Raw genomic sequence first — 18,808 nt, forward strand, 5'->3', positions numbered from 1 at the left:
ATTTAATTTAATTCGACCAATCCGGTAGGTATACTGAGATGCAAGAGACAAAAAGCTGGGCTTGGGCAATCATTTTTTTGTCCTGATCAGCAAAAATATGTTAATCTTTCTGCCTTACTTGGAATTCATTTCAACATGGAGAGTTTCAAGGTTTAATAAGGCCATCACTATGGAGTGGCATTTGCCTGTAGTCAGTTTTAGTTACATATTGTCCTACTTACATTAATAAAAGGAGACTTTCATCTAAGAAAGCTTAAGATACTTAAGTTTAGGAATTGTGTAAGTAAATGGTTTTGCAATTGCATTTTTTTAAAGATACAAAATGAGATAACCACTCTCCTTAAAAGTCTATCCTGAGAAAGTGACCTCTATTTTTCTGATTTTGGGATACTTGGGTTTTGTACAATAGAGATTTCTATAATAAAAAAGCATTATTATAAAAATAAAGTGATGACCTACTGCTTTACCCTGCAATGCAGCCAAAATGTGTTCTGTGCAAATGTGAGTGTGTATAAAGTGCATGAATAAAATAAAGAAGCATTCAGTGACTACTTATGTCCCATGTCTTCATACATGTTACATCCTTTAATTAGCAAGTTGAATAAAAATAATCTCATAGCTATAAAAAGAGGAAGTATTTATGCTGAATATGTGTGGATTATTAATAATAGAAGCACACAAAAAGTTCTAAAAACTTGAAACAAAATTATATATAGTTTATAACCCCTCAACACCATTAAAAATTATGTAGTATGTGATATATACACACGTGTATATACAAATGGAAGTAAATGTATAAAATCTTCATAGGAATTTCCTCTGAGGTGAAATGTAGTTGATATTAATATTCTTCATAATTTATCATATTTTCTACATTTCCTAAAAGGAAAGTTATTTGATTTAAAAAAAAAAACTTAAAAACTCTGTAAGTTTCCTGACATCTCTTGATCTATTTTTAATAAAACTTGCTTTCCAATAAATATTAGCATCTAAGCTAATTATCTTTACATTTGTTATTTTAAAAAAGAAAAAAATGTATGGGCACTCAAGTGAGTTCTTAGTGATTGCACTGCTTTGCTGAGGCCGCCCAGGTACAGTGTAAATCATTATACACATTATAACCAGGGAAATGTCTTTTTTAGAATGTGAATATCTTCTGGGATAGCAACTACCTTAACCTTATCATAAAATGCAACAGAAAAAAACACAAAGGCAGCTCCTTGAAGGAAACAAAATACTGTGCAAGAAGCAGAGCTGAGAAATGCTTTAAAAACCACCTTCTTCCTTCTTAGCACCTTTAAACCAGTTGACTGAATACCCAACTGACCTGATATTGACAGGCAAGTTGCCATATTATTTCTTAAGCATTCCCGAATGTCAGCAGGTCTTTGACTTTGTGATGTAAAAAATTCCATGTTCACTGCTGAACGTCTACGTCCATTCCTTTTGACAGCTGTTTTGTCCAAATGTTGTTTTCTCTGCTCGAACCTAAGTGTTGAAGTATGATTTTTGTATCAGTTTGATGAAATATCAAGAGTAAAGCTAAATTTTCTGCTACTGTTTTATACTAGGCTACCTTCTTGCTGTCTTGTTAGGTGTTATAGGGAGTAAGTATTAAAGTGGGCAACAGAAAAGTGAGGCACAGCAGCAGCCTGTTTAGACACCTAGATTCCTAGAATTGTGAAGTGCGCCCGTGTTTCTGCAAACAGTGGACTGTGATGTGATGGAGAGGAGTTACACATGCACAACTCCCTCTGAGATCAGATTAATTGCTTGCCCTTCAGTGGTGGCACAGCACTGGATTGGAACAACTAAACTATCACAGCTGCAGCCCCTTTATCCTAGAGGCTGAAGTAGAATAATATTCTGTGCCTTTAATAGAAAATATGTACAGACATCTATGACCTTCCTGATCTCAGACTGAGCTGTGTCAGCAAGAACAACTCCTTGAAATAGACAGAACGCCCAAGTGTCCATGAGCACTGATTCTGTCTCCAGCTTTTAAGTGTCCAGAAAGGCCCATTTCCCAGCCGTGCTCTCCCTGAGTCTCACTTAATTAATATCCTTGTGTCTGGACTGATTCTGAGTTTAGTCCAAGGGCCATGATTCTAAATCCATTTTACTATAGCTTCCCAAGCCACTTTGATGTTCGTAGGCCAATAACTAATAATCTGGTGAAATTATCTGAATATTATACTACAACTCTGTGCAGGAACCAGGTGTGAAAATGTGAACTTCATGTTTGCCAATTTTCCCACCATCAATCATTTATTCAAACATTTAGTGAGGATTACTATCCATCATTAAAAATGATGTGCTAGAGATGATGAGGAAATAAGCAAGATGATCCCTGCCCACAAATTGCGCATATTCTTAGGTAAGAAAATTCATGGTAATTTCACGTAGTAACAGGTGCTACTTTGAAAAAGGACCTGTGGTGAAATTGCAGAATAGTTATTAGGACAGAGAGAGACTTGAACCATCTTGACAAGGGTTTCTTAACCTCAGTGCTATTGACATTTTGGAATGCATCATTATTTGGTGGGGAAGGGTGGTTGGGGGATGTCCTGTGAATTGTAGGATGTTCAGCAGCATCCTGGCCTCTGCCTACCAGATGCCAGTTGTACCTACCCTCCCCCTCAACCAAAAATGTCTCTAGACAAATGTCCCTAGGAGGTGAGGGCAAAATCACCCTTGATTGAGAACCTCTGGTTGAAACCAATACCCTCATTTTACTAATGAGAAAACTGAAACCGACTTGAGAGTAAATGACCTGTCCAGCTAGTTAGTGTTAGAGACAGAAATAAAACCCAGTCTTCTGAACCCAGTTCTTCTCCTTCCCATAAAGCAGAAGATGCATCAGGGATCTTTCAGACCTAAGTCTTTTGTCCTCTTCCAGCCTCTTCATTGTTGTAGAGGATCTGCCTGTTGCTGTGTTTGCAGAAAAGGGTTAACGGGAATCCTGAGGTCAGCTGTTTGCACTGGGATGAAACCCTAGCATGCAATTTGTGAATATGGCAACATAGCATCACTCATAAAAGGCCGGACCTATGAAGTTGTTTGGTTAAGACTGATTATAGTTACTTGAGAAGGAATAGCTAGACTCTGCTCCAGTCTAATATTTGGCTAGGTCCCACAGAATCTGAGTTGGGAATGACCACTTATTCCATCGTTCTGTAGTAACTGCATGCCGTTTACCAAATCCCGCAGCCACAAATGATTACTGAGGCTTCTATTTAAATTGATACCAGTAGTATGAAGGCCACTACCTTTTTAGGTGGCTCATTCTATTTTGGTATGGTTTAATTTGAGGGGAGTTCTCTTCTTATTAAGCAAAAATCTGCCTCCTGCAACTTTCATGCAACCTATATGCCTAAAATATGGCACCCAAAATACTTCCTTTTCTTCTGGTCCTCTGTGGTAAGACACTGACTCCTACCTCCAATCTGACCCCAGCGGAAAGCTTTTCAGGGAGCTTGGTAAAGGAGACGGTATTTTAATTTTATCCCCTGACACTAAATTTTAATTTCTAGTCAGATCTCAGCCAAACTAGAATTTAAGTTAGCTGGCCTACAATTTAAATAAGAATTTAAAGAAAGGAATTGTTTTCTATTCCCATCCAATGTTCACATGAGAATTTTGTTTTGCAATTGTCCAGTAGGAATAAGAAAGTCTAGAATGGATGCCTTTAATACAATAGCAGCCTGGGAGGCTGCCACCCTCAGGTTGAAGAGTAGAAAGAGTTATGGGTCTTTAGTTCTGCTTACTCTAGAGTTGCCACAAGGGATAGAAGCCAAGAGTGGTAGGGATGGATCTGCTTCCAGATTAGACAATTGCTTTTGATCACTGGTTGTGAGATACAGGCTGAAATGGAGCCCATCTCTCCAGCAAAATCTAAAAGCTGATTTATGATCAGGATATCATCCTAGGTGCAACTTTTCCAGTCAGGGTGTCAACCCAGCCCTCCCACAGGTACTTCAGCACAGCATCTCTATATGAGCCTTGTCTAGTCTCCCGCCTAGTTTATTGCAGTCTAGGGTGACCCAGACACCTGGACAAAAAACTAACATGCAATGCACCCTTCCCAAGGTTGCCAGGTAGAGGAGAATCAACCAGCAGCAAAACCCTAAGAGATCCGTAGGCCAACACCAAGGGATTTCTTGAGTGATTCTCTATTGCCAGACAGAGTCAGATATAAGTTTATCTCTATGTGCTAACTTTATTATAGACACAGATATAGCCTTATAGAAGAGTATATAAGATTATGTAAGATTTCCATTTATTTCCTGGTTCTGTGGATTGGAGAGCTACATTCATGAAGGGAAATAATATTTTTCAATATATAACTTATTCCTAGATGCATAGGTCTAATCTACTCCAATCCTATTTTTTAAAAAAAGCATGTATTTTAAGAAAAAAAGAATACTACTGTTGTAATAATACATTTAATTCAAAGAATGTCAAATACATGTATGACCCTAGAATCTAAGCACAGAGAAAAACTGTTGGGTCCTAATGTAACAGAACAATGGTTAATTGTGTAGTGAAAATTTCTTTATCTCCTATTAAGTAAATCTCTTGTAATAATGAATATACCTGAAAACTTAGATTAGAGGAAGGGAAATAGATTGTTAGAGAATTTCCTTTATGTACCTACAATCATAAGATGCCCGAAGCCAGTCTCAAAAGCTAAAGTAATTATTGTGGTCATTTTAGATAAGCTGGGTTAAAGAAAACAGTTAGGAGAGGAAAGCACAGGGTTGGAGCTGAGGGCAGAGGGCACGCATCACTCATCAAGGGTACAGAGCAAGTCTTCTCCTACCCCTTCCCATCCACCCCCTCTGCTGCCAGATGCCTTCTCCCCTGGCCTTTGCTGTGGCCTTCCTCTCCATTCTTTTCCTTCATCTTAACACTTGGTGTCCTGAGCTTCAAATTTTTGCTGCTTCACATCATCTGGAATAGTAATATCCAGCCTGTGTATTGGCCAGGAGAAGCAAAGGGGAAAAGGGAGGTGGAAGAGAAGGATGCTGGGGAAGACTGGCTGAGGAGGGAGGGAGGGTGCAGTGCTTGGGCCACTCCCAGGAGAGGGACAGGGGATCTCAGGCCCTGGGCAGTGCAATCTGGAGCTTCTGTCTTTCAATTCTCATCTGTAAGTTTTCTCAGAAGGCGAATGTTTATAAAATCATTCAACTTTGATAAGAAATATTAACAGCCACTTTTGTGAACTATTTACTATGTATATGTTATTACTACACAACATAATGAATCATGTGGATTAGTAAATAACATTAGGTTACCTTTGCTACAGTGCATCATTCTTACAGGGCATCTCCTTTACAACTGCTTGAGCTTAAACCATTAGAGGAAATGTTGGTCTGAAGACTCTGACCTTAGCAGTAATTTCCTGGGCTTTAGTAGAAATTATAGTGATACAACATTCCAGAAAGTTATCTGCTTGGAAAAAATAGCATATTCCATGTTTTCCCATTTCTGGGTTTTTAATCCACTAAAAACAAAGCGCTACATCAGGACCCAAGGTTCCAAGCAGCTCTCTGTCACTACCCAGCTGTTTCATCTGGGACTGTGGCTTCATCCCTCTGGGCCTCACCATCCACTTCTGTGAAGTGACTTCTGGCATAAATGTCTGTTTTTCTAAATATTTCTTATAGTAAGTGAAAACCAAAGTTCTGAGTTGAACATTATAAGTCATGAATAGTGTACAAGGGGATTTGTAAAATATCCTATGTTCTAGATTTGCCAATTCTGGATTCCTGTTTGTATAATAAATATTTAAGTGTGAGTTGCTTAGCTAAAAAAAAGTATATGTTCTCATTGCAGATAAATAGGATTTCCAGTCCCTGGATGAAGTCCTTAGGAAGTCTTTAAATGCCATTCTCAACCGCCATTTCAAAGAAAAGAAAATAGATGGTTTTGGAAAGTTCATGCTGTTTCTTCATTGAATTTTAGGTGAGTGTGTTTAATTAAGATGAAGCATTTAAGATGGACATTGAACTGTTTGCCTTCACAGTGCTTCTCTCCTTTGGATGAAAAGAAAATAAATTTAAATATTACCAATGCCTTTCAGTTTTGCACTTTTAGTGAGATGTCAGACAATGAAAGGCGTGGTCTCTGTACCTTGTGTTTATTTCTTGTTATTATTATAAAAAACCCTCTGAACTATGAGGTATATGACATACAGATGGCCCCAAAATCTCATGCTGGTTTCTATTAAGCAAATGCCATAATACTTCATTCTATTCTAAAGGTTAACTAATTTTTTAATATAGAAAATGTATATAATATCAGAGTAATAAACCAGAATGAGACAAAATCCTGTTTTAATGGAATAAACTCAAGGAAAATTTGATGGTGGCAATGGTCATTTAGTCACTAACAAATCTATGTGGGAGAGAGGGATAACTTTCCAAATGTTGCCTTTGGAAGATTTTATATTGCTTAGAATTAAAAGCAGGATATGGTTAAGGTCAGGTGCACTAAAAATTTTAAACTGCTATGTACAATTAAGCACACACACTCAAACTCACACACATTAAACTTTATTTTGTGAGGCCATAAAATGGATGAATACATATATTTTATATCATGATATGTAATTGCCCTTCCATGCTACAAAAGACAAGAGCCTACAAATTGGTGCTTTAATATCAGTCTGAAATATGCCATTGTCATTTTTCAGCAGAACAGAGAGGAATGGAGAAATTGAGTGATGGCCATATTGAGGAAATTGTATGGCTTTCCACTCCTCTTAAGTTAAATTTTCAAAGTGTGGTTTTATTGTCTACTTTGAAGAAAGGTGATTTTCAGTACACCAGAATATGCCTGTGTTTATAATTCTAAATACAACAATACAACTGACAGAACGTTGACCACTGTCTAAATCTAGTCTGTAAGGCAGGGATTCTTTCTTTATATTCTCATTAATTTCAAAATGAAGGTGAATAATTCTTCCATAACCTTAAGGCTGTATAAATCTGGTTTGTTGAGATTGGATGTAGAACTAAAATGATAATTTTATTTATTTACAAGTTGTTTGCTGAATGCAGTCCCAGGAGCTAAACTTAGTGCCCATCGAAAATACCAGTAAATCAATTTGCCTGCTGTAACAGTTACTCTAGAAGGGAAAATGAAAATGAAAAATTTATTTTCTGAACCCTTTAATTTCCAATTATGCCAGTAGTGCCTGTTTTTACCTTCAGGTCATTCCTTGCCCTGCCCCTCCTCTGTCTACTCCATAGGGACTAACGCCATGGGCTGTGTTTTCCATCCCCAGCCTTTCCTTCCTCCCACCCCTTGTCTCCAGCTTCCCCCAGTGACCTTGAACCCTGAACTCCAGTAATACCACCCCTTCCCATTATCCCCTGAGAATTGGGGGTGGTAGTGTCTTTGGCTTCCTGAGGCTGCTAATTTTCAGTTTGATTTACTATCTACAGTTTAGCTTCCCAAGTCTTCTGTCATCTGTGTAACCACTTCTCTGGATTAAATTCTATCATTTTAAATACTTAGAATATATTCTCTTTTCTTAGTTGGATCCTAACTACTCCATCCATGCTGCATTAATGTCTTCCAAAATTTATTGAAAGAAAAATGAACAGGAATTACATGTTTCTCCTTAGGAAAACAAAGGATTTCCACAAAATATGTAAATGTAAAGTTGGGTAGTTTTGTTTTTTTTTTAATTTTAAATGCTTTATATTAAGACATTGAGATATAATACATATACACAAAATGTCCCAAGTAAGTGTATATCTCAGTGAATTTTCATAAAGTGTATACAACCAATCAGATCAAGAAGCAAAACATCACCAACACCCCCAGAAGTCCTGCACATGTGACCTTCCAAGGCTCTCTTTACCACCATCCTGGCTTATCTGACCAGTGACTAGTATTGCCTATTCTAGAACTTCATCTGATGGAATCATACAGTGTGTCTCATAGTACCAGATCATTCTTTGTTTCTTTAATTAGTAAACTTTTGTTTAGAGCAATTTTAGGTTCACAGAAAAACTGAGTGGAAAGTACAGAGTTTTCCTATATCCCCTTACACATATAACAAACACACACAACCTCCCCCACCGTCAACATCCGCCACCAGAGTGGTACATTTGTTACCGTCAATGAACCTACATTGACACATCATTATCACCCAAAGTCAATAGTTTACATTAGGGTTCACTTTTGGTGCTGTACATTCTATAGGTTTTGACAAATGTAAAATGACATGTATCCACTGCTGTAGTATTATATAGAGTAGTATCACTGCCCTAAAATATCTTCTGTGCTCTACGTATTCATCCCTCCCTTCCTCCAACCCCTGGCAACCATTGATCTTTTTACTGTCTCCATAGTTTTACCTTTCCCAGAACGTGATATAGTTGGAATCATACAGTATGATTTTCAGATTGGCTTCTTTTTCACTTAGTGATATACATGTAAGTTTCATCTGTTTCTCTTCATGGCTTGACAGCTCATTTTTGTTTTAGTGTTGAATGATATTCCATTGCCTGGATGTACCACGTTTTATCTCTTCACCTACTGAAGGACATTTTGGTTATTTCCAAGTGTGGGCTGTTATGAGTAAAGCTGCTATAAATATCTGTGTTCAGGTTCTTGTGTGGACATAAGTTTTCAGTTCGTTTGGGTAAATACCACAGTGCATGATTGCTGGATCATATGGTGAGAGTATGTTTAGTTTTGTAAGAAACTGCCAAACTGTCTACAAAAGCAGTTGTACCATTTTGCATTTTCACTAATATGAATGAGTGTCCTCTTGCTCCATATCTTCTCCAGCCTTTGGTGGTGTCAGTGTTTTGGAATTTGGCCATTCTAATAGATTCATACTTGTGATTTTAATTAGCAATTCCCTAGTGATGTTGAACATCTTTTCATATGCTTACTTGCCATCTGCATATCTTCTGTGGGGAAGTATCAGGGCAGGCCTTTGATCCACTTTTTAATTGGGTTGTTTGTTTTCTTATTGTTGAATTTTAAAAGTTCTTTGTATATTTTAGCTAATAGTCTTTCATCAGATTGTCTTTTGCAAATATTTTCTCTAATTTGTGGCTTGTCTTCTCATTCTCTTGGAGAGTGGTTTTCTTTTTTTTAACACTGAAAAACTTTTAACTTAATATATTTAAAACCATATTCTAAGCTGTAGAGTATGATAGCATTAATGTGTTGCTGTTAACAAAATCATTGTCAGCTTTCCCATTTTACATATCAAATTAGCAGGAAGATTTTTTAAATTCTCACATAACATTCCAAATATGATTTTTACTTTTTTAATATTCTCATTTCAGAAACTGTTAAGTACCATATAAGAACTTCTTTGGGCATCAGTCTCCTTCTGGCATTCACATTTAAATCTAGAGCATCTGATTCATTTTATTATTGATCTTTTTACCTACAGTTGAGGGATATGATCTCTCATTTTCAGTAATGGTTGTTTGCTACTTGAAGATGTCTTATGATCTGAACATTTCCCATTTCCCATAGTAAATACTAAATATATTGGAGAGCAATGTGATCAGGATGCCACTGTCTGTCTTCCTTACAGCTAAACAATTCGCCCTGTCTCAAAAATTCCATTCACTCTAAAGAGCTTCCTTGGTATTAAAGTAGCTTTTCATTTAATCATTTTGGTACTCCACTTAGTTATTTTAAATGTAAGTGCCTTGCTATTTTCATTTCCTTCTCATTTATTTATGTAGCCATTTTCCTTTTCAATCTTTTCTCGGAGGTCATCGAGACTGCTCATCTGTCCATTTTAATGTACTGTGGTTATATTCAAAAGGACATGGTGTCCCTTCTACCAACAATTTTCATCTACTCAACCAATGTTAATGTTGAACCTGCAGTGCTTAATTTAGAATCCTTTCAGACAATGTGCAAATGCCATCATGAGCAGAATTACTTGGACTCTTTCATTAATCCTAAAGTAGGGAGAAATGGGGAGGAGCAACCTTATGATGTGGTTTAAAAGACAGTGAATAACTAATGTTCCCAAAACAAGTCTTCTCCTTAGTTTGGTGTAGCTCTGAAAATTCTAATCATTAATATTTCTCTCCAGCTTATGGAAATCAGATTTTATAAAGTTTTATTTTAAAAAAAACCGTTGGGAAGAAAAATACATCCACTAATAATATATACTTACATAACACATAAGTCTAATAAAGTAGCAAGGAAGAGACCCCTGAGGCAATGGTGCAAACACTCAGCTTTGGAAGGTTTGCTGCACATAGTGGGAGGAGGCTACTGAACTCATCTCACTGACTTTATAATGTTGCCTGCTGGGTGAAGGGAAATAGATGACATCAAAGATAACCCAGGCTGAACAGATCTTAATGTCATCTTGGGGGAGAGGAGTAGGAAGAGTGAAAGTATTAGAACTAACACTAATGAACAACACTGTGATAGGAGATTTTAAATCACTGGTGCCCAAATAGTTCAGGAAAGTGCTTTAACCACGATGTAGTCTGCAGCACTTCTGCTGAACCACAGCAGATGATGTGAAAAGAATCAAATGTGTTTGGAGGTGGAAATCAGCTCTTATCTATCTTTGTATCCATAAAAACTAGCACAGTGCTTGGCATACTGCAAATACTTTCTAAATAAAGGGCTGGTGAGTAAGGGCAAAGGCACAAAGCAACGCTGGCTAATGCTCACTGAGTTCTTAGTTTATGCCAGGCCTTGTTCTGGGTGTGCATATATTCTATTTCATGCTCAAACAGCCCTATGACATAGGCACTATTATCATCTCCTTTTTTAAAGTTTAGGAAACTGGGGTCGAGAGGGGTTAAATTACCTGCCCAAGGTTAAGTACTTTAGGGGTGAAAATTAAAAGCCAGACAGTCTGGCTTCAGATCCTGAGCATTTAATCATTATGCTCCACTGCTTCTTGTGTAAAATAATCGCCAAGTAATTTTAAAACATAGATGCAACATTTTCATTATTTAAAATGTTCTGTCATTCCAGGGCACACCTGTATTAAAAGATCTTGCCCAAATCTTGAACAGCCTCATTTTGAACACTATTTGCTCTTCTCAGTGTTCTTTCTCTCCTTTTGAAACATGACTGCCCAAATTAGCTTCCTAATTTATGTTCACTTCTCATCATTTCCGTTCTTCAATGGTTTGTTCTGACTATTTTAAAAAGCCCATTGCTCCTTTTACAAGACTTGTTTTAGAATGTGTGATCTTGAGCAGCAAGTTGTTTAAGCTCTCTGAGCCTCGGTTTCCTCACCTGAAGATATATGTCTATGTTGTTTTAAGGACTAGGAAATAATATCCATAATATGACAAAGCACAATTCCTGTTACATGGTAGGTATGCAACAAACAGTAGACAATATGATCTAATTACCCTCATCCACTTTGGTCTCAACAACAGTGTTGGCTGCCACATCATCAACTGCAGAACAAACTCTGTGCTCTGTATTCCTTAGCATGTCATAATACAGGCACAATGGGCCTCTTGGGTCTCACTGCCTGTATCTGTTCTTCATCAGTTGATCTTTGCTAACATAGAAATATTTTGCCTATTCTATGCTGTGCTCTTCATGCCTTTGCTTTTGCACCTGATGGTTTTTCTATCCAGACTCTCCTCCCATCCACACTCCTCTCCAAATCCCCCCATCCACGTGCACCCAGGTTCTCTTCCATGACTGCAATATGATAGTCATCTTTCAAGATCATTGATGAACTTCTCTTGGGTCAACAGTTATTGGTTCTATCTCTGAATCCTCATAGCCCTTTGGGCCACTTTTAGAAGATCAGCACCTAGTGTAGACAACAGAAAGAAAACCAACTGATATGGTTTGGATGGTAGGCCCCTCCAAATCTAATGCTAAAATTTGATCCCTAGTATTAAATGTGGGGCCCAGTGAAAGGTGTTTGGGTCAGGTGGGCAGATCTCTCATGAACGGCTTGGTGCCCTCCCCATGATAACAAGTGGATTCTCACTTTATTAGTTCATGGGAGGGCTGGTTGCTTAAAAGAGACAGGCACCTCCTCCCTCTCTTGCTCCCGCTCTCACCATGTGACACACCTGCTCCCCCTTCACCTTCCACCTTGACTGGAAGCTCCCTGAATCCCTTACCAGAAGCAGATGCTGGCGCCATGTTTCTTATACAGTCTGCAGAACCGTAAAGCCAAATAAACCTTTTTTCTTTATAAATTATCCAGCCTCAGGTATTTTCTTTGTAGCAACACAAATGGACTAATACACCAACCTTCATTCAGTCACTCACAGCATCACGTTATAACTTCTCATGTTATCTATGTCTCTCTTTTCTCTGAATTTTTCATCAAGGACAAATGCCAGGTCTTTTCTCATCTTTGAAAGTCCCTTACCAAGCTCAAAGTGGTCTTCCCTTCTGGTTTTGAATGCAGTTTAGAGGGTCATATTTTGAAGTATGCTTGAGGCTTTCAGTGTGGTGAAGATTGTAGCACTTTATCCAGCCATTACTAGTGAAAGGAGAGCTCCATTGCAGGAAAGGGAACCCCATAGACAGGGCCTATGGCCCTCATTGCCAAGCACCAAAGCAGATGCTCCATAAACATTATCTTATTTAATCTTCATAATAATTCCTCAAGTTAGCTATTATTATCCCTGTTATTCAGAGAATAAAACTAGGGTTTGAAGAGTTTAGGTAACATGCCAATGTCATATTTCTGGTAAGAAGCAGAACAAGAATGTTAGGTCTTTCTACCGCAGCAAACTGCTGCTCTGGAAGAGCTTTCCAATTTAATCCTATAATAAGAATATGTATGTTAGATAATGTTAGAATTTTCCATTTAAAATATTTCCTGAGGTGTAAGCTATTTATAACTCCACAGATCTTTTCTTATTGGAAAATAAATTTATGTTTAGGCTGATGCTAAAATTGGCATTATTTCTATTCAATAAGAGTTTAAAAATGTAGTACCTTGTGGTTCTGAGACCTATTTATGCATAAACCTTATTTATTGCTATGCACATAAGCCTGGAAATGATGATGTCTAAAGCTGTAGACTGATAGAATTTTAGGGCTAAATCTTACCTAGAATCACCGCTGGAGCTGGGGTTTTTTATGGCAAGGATTTCTGTCTCTCTTCCTATTTACTCCTTAAGAATATTTATGAAAGAATATTTATGACTAATTGTGAAAGGGTTTGTTTAGGATGCAAAATAAAAATTTTCCTAGACATAGTGATACTATTAGCATGTCTTAAGGAAGTACATAAACATGATCTGAATTTTTTTTATCGCACTTTTCAAATACCATACCTAAGAATAATAATTTACATGAATAAAACTCAAAATTTCTAAAAAGCAATCTTCTGAATTTATTTTAATTGCAAAAATCAGTATCCATAGAGAAGGGCTCCTTCCTTTTGTGAAAGATCTTAAGGATGCATAGTCAGCTTTTATACCTATAATGATCATTCGTTCATCTTTAAATATATATTGCACGTCTCTTATATTCCCTGCCTCTATGCTAGAAACCAAGGAGCCTGAGATAAAGTATAATTATTCCAAGTTATATCCTAGTTAGATGTATCATAGATTATGTCTTTGAATCATAGAATTGAAGCATCAGAAAAGGTATTTCAGATCATTTAGCCAGACTCCCTAATTTTTCATTTGAGGAAATTAAAGACCAGCAAGGTTAAGTTCTACCACGATAATTAGCAGGAAAGCCACAACAAGAACCTATATAAGTCTCCTACTACCCAGCAACTCTCTACAATATACCAAACTAGCTAATATTTCCTATATTCTTGATTTTGTTTTCCCCAAGAGAAGTTTCCAGGTCTAAGGAAAGAAGACTGAGAAAATAAGGTTGATTTGGGTTTTAAATATAATACATAAAAGTAGATTTACAATTCATCAAGTATTTATTGACAATTTGCTAAATATCAGAAAGTTTGCTAGGAGCAGGACATAAGGCTGAGAAAACAAAAATGTCTTCCTGGCCCACATCTTGCTTATTGTCTTGTATACATGTGAGAGAGAGAGAGAGAGAGAGTGAGTGTGTGTGTGTGTGTGTGTGTGTGTGTGTGTGTGTGTGTACCAGCATGAAGGCGCTAAACTACTCTTTAATGGAAATACAAAAATAGTCCAGGCAATGACAGGAATAACGTGATGCTAAAAGTAGCAACTAAAGTAATTGTAACATATTCACATTTTTATTTTTTAATTTTTTTATATTCACTTTTTTAGAAAAGGTAAAATAGTACAATCCATAACATCTTATATATTACATTGAAAAGATACATCTCTATGTCTTTGGTCTACTACTGTTATCTGAATAATTTGTTTTGTACCTATTTCCTATTTACTTAAACATTCCAGAAGTCAAAAAAAAATTATATGAGTAGCATATCTACACTGCTGCATCTATCTTTGAGTAAGATAAATATATAGTGTCTTCTTAGAAGAAATAAGAATTCTATTCACATTCCCAGGTTATGCCCCTGACTTGTTGAGTTATCTTTTGTTTGTTAATTGCCCGTTTATTTCCAAGAAGAGTTTGCAGAATGCCATTTATCTTTACATAAGTATAATTTGTAAAACTATGTTATCACAAAAATGGATAGAGCAATGTTTTCCTATCAAAAACTAGGGATTATGATGCATTTACAAAAGTTAATAATAATGTGCTTTAATGTCAGTGCATTCATATTTGTGACAGTTTATTGTTTGACCTTGTCTTTTAGCCATCAACTGATTTTTGAACTTTCAAATGTGAATTTTAAGTCTGTGCAGACTTTAGCAAAATCGTAAACTGTGAATTTGACAGTTTTAAATCAGCAAAGCAGATAAATAATGTGTCTCTCAATTTTGTCAATTCCTAACAATTCTATAACAGTGGGCAGGAAATTTTACTGCATTTGTGTCTGTGTATAATATGCTCTCAGACTCAGATGAATACTTACAGTATTTTTTTGCATCCAATCCTAGTCATGTACATAAGTAAGGAGGCTGTCTTTTTTTATGAACAGGTTTTTATTATTATACCATGTCTTCCTAATGTATGTAAACAACTCTACTATCACAAGTTTCCCTTTTGAAACGATTTCTTCCAGGGTAGTGTCATCCACAAAGCACCCATTTGAAGGAAAAACAGCATTAGTACGTTCCAGATAAGGTTATGTTTTTTCCCATTCAGCCACAGCAAATGAGCCTTTCATGACCTCAGTCAAACAAGCCCTGGTTTTATGCTGCAACAGATTTAGCCTCTCAGTTCATATTCCGCCTATGTAGTCAAGCCGGTCACTGTAAAACAGAGCATGCCACCACCTGAATCCCTGGGACCTTCTCACTGCACACTGAATTCTCCTTTGTCAAGCAATGTTTGCAGACTTTAAGTACAATGGTAAAATTGCCCTACAATGAAACCTTCCCTTTCTCTCTGGGCAGCTCCCTTCCTAGAGTACAAGCAGTGAAAGGGCCTAAGAAGCAAGGCCTATAAATACCCCCCCCCCCCCCCCCCCCCCCCGTAAACTCAGTTCTTAACAGTAATTCTTCCATCTGATAAACAGGACTCCTTTGAGATTTTCCATATTGTCAGCCCTGAGGCTGTTGTGTATAAGGTCGTCACAGGGAAACATGCAGATTCTCCAGCAAAATATTATTAACTCCTGATAGTTAAGGCCCTCATATTTTGTCCTACCTAATAACAAAGGTCATAATCAAGTTCAGCTCATGATTGCCTTCTCATTAAAATGTTCAGATCCCTTTCATAGTCATACCTGGAGTTCATGCTTAATGTATACTACCTGCAAGAAGCTGTGGTTGCCTGGTAACCGGTTGGGCGTGTCAGAGAGCCCGAAAATCATAAATGAATAACTGAAACATCGACATTAGTTTCAGCTGGGTGACTTAAGCTTTAACTCTGCACTAGCCATCCCAGACATTGCTAATGGGCTGGAGAAACAGTAGCTTTCTCAGAAGTAGCTCATTAAATCGTAAAAATGAGAATTAGCATTTAACATAATGTCCTTCTCTGTGGTCTGAAAGGGGTTTGGAGAATGACCATAGAAACAACAGGACTGGATCCTAATGTCTTTGAAGTACTTTTTACAGAATAGAGAAGGAAATGTCTGCCTAGCACTCCACACTCTCAGACAGCTTTTCGCAAATGCTTGTGATTCTGTTTGCTCAGTTTCGCCGGGAAAATATTTCAGTGTTTACTCCATTCTCTGGTGGTGTTATGTTTTTCAAGCTGAGTTTTTAAGGATTCTGAAACATTTCCCCCTGTTCTGCGAGGCTTTTGCTTTAAAAAGCAATGTAGAAACAAAGGAAAAACTGGGTAGAGTAAGCAGACTTTTAGGAGGACGGTGCAATTTACCCATAAAATAAAAACTAGCTTATATGTTCTGAAGAAAACACCATCAATAGTTTAAAGTGCCCCTAATGCCATTCGTTTCTAACTGGGATATTTGGTCATATGCTGGGACCTTCAAAGCCCCAGGATACTACACCTCCTCATCTCTAAGTGTGTTATATTTTAAAGAGGAATGGAAACATTACATTTTTATGAAAACAGTAATGAATATACTATTGAGTTAAAAGCAAATTTAGCATGAGTTTTTTAAGGGGAAAAATAAGATATCAAAGAAATGTCAGTGCTGGAAGGTAATTCTGTCTCCAGACCTCACCCCATGTGCTAGGACTGCTTCACCTTCCCAGCCTGAGTGGGAAATTTGGAGAAGTGTAGCCACGCAAGATGGACACTCAAGCTGGGCCCGGTGGCTCATACCTGTAATCTTAGCAGTCTTAGAGACCAAGGCGGGAGGATGGCTTGAGGTCAGGAGTTCATGACCAGCCTGAGCAAGAGCGAGACCCCATCTCTACAAAAAATAGAAAAATTAGCTGGGCATGGTGGCGCATGCCTTTAGTCCCAGCTACTCGGGAGGCTGAGGCAAGAGGATCACTTGAACCCAGGAGTTTGAGGTTACAGCAAGCTATGATGACACCACTGCAGTCTAGCCAGGGCAAGAGACACAACGAGACTCTGTCTCCAAAAAAAAAAAAAAAATAAGTCCCTCTTTGATGGGGAAGATGGAATTCCAGGATAGGACTTAAAGTGTAGAAAAGGCCAAATCATACACCAGGGAATTTGACGGTATGAAATAGAGAGAGCCTGAGGTAGCAAGCATTGCAGCAGGGTGCAACATACCCATCTTCTCTAGGAGGTGACAGGCTAGCTCTTCCTGCTGGAGGAGCTCGCCCACCTGCCTGTTGCCTGCCCCTCAGGGAATTTGAGGTACTGGAGGAGCAAAGGCAGCCATCAGGCGCGGGCAAGGACAAACCCCAGGATTTGCTGGTAATCACAAAAAAGGAAGCAGATAATCTACTTTAGCCAACACATGCAGAAAAAGAACCTCATCATCTATAGCATGTGAAAAGAAAACAAAAACATTATTTTCAGGGAATGGTTTTGTTTCTTGATTCATGATGCCCTTGATTTCTCCTTCATCAATAGTCCTAGTGGTGGCAAACTGAGCTCTATTTCCTTTTCTGGCTCTTTTTGGGTCTTGACTCTCCACTCACCTGTGCCCCGGCCACACAGCTATTCATCATTCCCCTGATGCACCAACATTTTCATTTCTCCCTGTGAATGTCTTTTTTAGTGAAGAGACGTTTTTCGGAAACTCCCTGTATTAGTTTCCTAGGGTTGCTGTACCAAATTCCCACAAACTTAGTGGCTTAAAATGACTGAAATTTATTCTCCCATAGTTCTGTAGGCAAGAAGTAATGTGGGATTGAATGTTACATTACTCCCTGCCTTTAGTGGACCATTCAGCAGGTAAATATTTTTAAGTCTCCTATATTTAGAAATCTTCCCTTGACTTCATGTTTCCTTTCAATTGCTGCCCTACTTCTGCTTCCCTACAAATCAGAGTTTCTTAAAAAAAAAAATTGTCTGCACAGACTGACTCCACTTCCTCACTTCCTGTACTCCTGTCCCTCTACATTCTACCAAAAAGGTTCTTATTAAGTCATCGTTATCTCCATATTCCAAAGCTAATGAATGCTTTTTCCATTCTCATCTTACTCAACTTCTTTGAGAGTAAGTTGAGTAAGATGTAGCTTTCAACACAAAAACAACTCCTTCCTTCCTGAAAAACTCCCTTGTCTCAGCTTCCATTGAAACCTACACTACACAAAGTTTTCCTCCTACTTCCTTGGCCCCTCTGTCCTCGGGGGTGCATCTTGGGCATGCTATGTCTTATTTTCCTATGACTTTAAAAAAAAATCCCTCTGTACCTACAACTTCCACATGTGTATCTCCAGCCATGCCCTATCTTCAGGGCTTCAGGCTTATACAGACACAGCCTATATGACATCTCAAATTCAACATTTTCCTTCCCCCCCACCTCACTCATTGCATTCCCTCAGCTTGCTCCTGTCTGCATTGCAGTAAATGGCATCTCCACTTACTTCAGAGTACTGGGAGTTTTTCTTTATACTTTATTTTCACTCCTTCTCCCACATTCAATCTATGACTGATTCCTGTCAATTCTACATCCAGAATGTATTTGGACGTGTCCCCTTGTCACTGCCTCTGCTGTCAGCATCTAGTCCAGCATGATCAGTCAGCCTCCAAACTGGTTTCACCTTATCCACTCTTCCCTGCGCCATCCGTTCCTACTCCATTCCATAGCAAGGGTGCAAGGGTGTTCTTTTAAAAATGAAAGTTGGATTATGTTACTATCATATTTCAGATCCTTCAAAAGCTTCCCACTGTACTTGGAATAAATGTCAGAATCCCTAACGTGGCCTAGAAAGTTCTCGTCCCAGTA

At 37.9% G+C, this 18,808-nt stretch overlaps 1 protein-coding gene across 20 annotated transcripts in view; it reads left to right on the forward strand.

The window, feature by feature from the left end:
* DTNA (dystrobrevin alpha) overlaps positions 1-18,808 on the forward strand; it is a 339,927-nt gene that overhangs the window by 154,107 nt on the left and 167,012 nt on the right. For all 20 annotated transcript variants that reach the window (XR_006729289.1, XM_045527842.1, XM_045527844.1 and 17 more), the window contains one exon: positions 5,839-5,967. The gene's annotated coding sequence lies outside the window, so the exon portion shown is untranslated. The remainder of the gene's footprint in view (positions 1-5,838; positions 5,968-18,808) is intronic.

The sequence above is a fragment of the Lemur catta genome, chromosome 16 (genome assembly GCF_020740605.2).
Source record: "Lemur catta isolate mLemCat1 chromosome 16, mLemCat1.pri, whole genome shotgun sequence".
NCBI lineage: Eukaryota > Metazoa > Chordata > Mammalia > Primates > Lemuridae > Lemur > Lemur catta.